General features: G+C 35.5%; 1 long non-coding RNA gene across 1 annotated transcript; it reads left to right on the forward strand.

Annotated features, from left to right (window-relative positions):
- Positions 1–1,572: 1,572 nt before the first annotated feature.
- LOC131606828 (uncharacterized) lies at positions 1,573–2,702 on the forward strand. The gene is made up of 3 exons (XR_009285070.1): positions 1,573–1,716; positions 2,092–2,138; positions 2,336–2,702. It is a non-coding gene; the product is annotated as an uncharacterized LOC131606828 (long non-coding RNA).

Genomic DNA, 2,702 nt, shown 5'->3' on the forward strand with positions numbered 1-2,702 from the left:
AGCTTATCTGATCCTCGATTTGCTTGTATCAACTTCTTCTCCTTCAACACCAATCGCATCATGCAATTGAATTTTTGTAATTATAACACCATAAGATAACCAAGTTTTACCCATTCGACAGTCTATCATGTGTTAAACCACACCACCGACCTCATTTATTGTGACATTTTTTAGAAGAAGAAATAATACAATAGCATCTATTTTGAACAATAGAGCATGAATAGATTTCCTTGGAAATCCTACATTTGAGATGACATAAAGGAGAGGATAACAACTCATCGACATGTAACCAACGGTTAGAGCCACTTCGTTGCCAGCAGTATGATCAACCAAACATAATTAAGTACCATCCTAAAGTTTAAACTATTCATCCAGGTCGTCTCAAGAACTATTAGATGAAAAATCGGTGCCTTCATATGGTAAGCCAAGAATGTCACCAAACTCAACAATAGAAATAGAAAGTGAAATAGGAGTTCTCAATATGTTTGAGGAGATGACCACATCTTTGAAGCTAAGATTTATGTAGAAGATTTTCATTAAATAAGGATATATGAGCTCAAGTTTACAGCAAAAAAAATCTTTTAGATCAACATCTATAAAATAAGAAAACAAATGTACCTGGAAAAGACTCAATTGCCCTTTGTTCAAAAAATTACACCTAATTGTTTTTGGGGTAAAAAGTGTCTAAAATTTACTTTTTCTAACCAATGATGTCATATTGTTCTATTCTAATTAAATTGTTGTTGTTTTATGCTTTTGCTTGCTATGTTTGAACTGATTGATGATGTCATACAGTTTAGTTGCTATTACTTTTCCTCTTTTACCTTTTGCCAAGCTGCAATTCAAAATTCAATTTTGAAAACGAACGAAATCTTTCGACACTCTCTCTCTCTCACGTCCTTTCTCTCACACACTCTCTCTTCTTCCTCCTCCTCCTTCTTCTCCCTTCTTCCGATAGATACCTAAAATCTATGCATTTCATCTCTTTCACTTCTCTCTGCCTCTATACTATTCTCTCTCTCTCTCTCTCTCTCTCTCTCTCTCTCTCTCTCTCTCTCTCTCTCTCTCTCTCTCTCTCTCTCTCTCTCTCTCTCTCTTCTATGTAACTAAAATAGATCTGAAACCTAAACTCTCTGCATTTTATCTCTTGCTCTCAACCTAAACTCTATGCATTTCATCTCTTCCTCTCTTAACCTAACAAGATTTCTGTCGAAACCTTGAGTTTGCATATGAAATGGTGGATCTGAAGTGTAAACTGACGATGGCGTTATGGTTTTGTGTATTGATTCATGGTGACTATACGGTGATGATAGGGAAGCGTGACTGAAGATGGCGGAGCTTTCTTGGTTGGAAAAGGGAACCAGCATGCGATTTAGTTTGCGGTGGTGTCGCGGTTGGACTGAGTGGGACACGGTTGTTTCCGATACAGGTTGATTTTCTCCCTCTTCTGTCTTCTCTACTTTCTTTTGTTTTTCTTCCTTCTTTGTCTATTTGTTTTAATCGAACTAAAACTTGAATGTTGCCCCCTTTATCCTTTTGTTTTCTTTGATAGATAATGCATTTCACATATTCGATGAAAGTCCACAACAATGTTGTTATGGAGCTGATGCGGGGTTCGTGGAAATGGTAAAGTTTGGGAAATGGCAATAGGGGAAGCAGAGAGGGCACTTTGTTCTATTAGAACAACTATTTCTGGAGATCTGAATGTAAATGAAGGTAAATATTTCTATCTTAAGGAGACACGTGCATGAATAGTGCAACCGCTGTTAAGTTATTTGATATCAGTTGATTTCAAAATTGAGAGTTCTTTCAAGGTGTGTGTCTTCTTTTATATTCATTCGTTTCTATCATATAAATGGGTACCAGAAGATTGAAAATAGCTTCAATGATATGAGCATTATTCTGACTTTGGAAGTGACACTGGTTTTGGATTGACAAAAGGTAGAAAATACTTTAATGTCAAACCTCAATTGATTGGTCTTTTAATCTTATTATGAGCATTATTAGTTTTGTCATTAACCTTTGAAGGTATTTATTTTTCCATTTTATGGTTGCTATTATATTTTTCTAATGACTTTATTTGCATTGCAGAGATATGCAGGAACTCATTGTTGAGAATGTGGTAAGGTGCATATAAGGTATTCGATAAAACGACTGAGTATTTTATTATTTTATCATTTTGTATGTCTTGAATAGTTTCATTGGTATTTTAGCAATATTTTTATATGTCATTCATTATGTTTTAGAGGCATTGATTTATAGGAAAGTGGTCATAGTAGTTGGCTTGCTCATGCTCTTTTTGAGTGTTGTTAAACTGAAATATTTTTGAGTGCAGGTAGTTCTGAGGCTTCGATATTCTACAATTCTACCGGCTACTTTGATGAGTTTGTTTGGGGAGGCGCGTGGACGTACTTTGATGAGTTTGTACATAATTACACAAATTGTATAACTACTGCTCTTTTTCTACAGCCATACAATTTGCTTGAAGTAGATTGTGCTGCTTCATGGAAATTGTTCTCTCTGAGCATGACATTCAATGCTTATGAAGTTACACTTGCACATACATTTGTTTTGGATTCAACTCACTGTGAAATTATTTTCTCTTTGGGCATAATGGTATATCAGGATTTCAAAGTCCCCTTCACCATCACCCTGGAAGGCTCAATCAAGATCACAATCAAGATCGAGGTTTGTGCCAATAA

This window comes from Vicia villosa, linkage group LG5 (assembly GCF_029867415.1).
Source record: "Vicia villosa cultivar HV-30 ecotype Madison, WI linkage group LG5, Vvil1.0, whole genome shotgun sequence".
Lineage (NCBI taxonomy): Eukaryota > Viridiplantae > Streptophyta > Magnoliopsida > Fabales > Fabaceae > Vicia > Vicia villosa.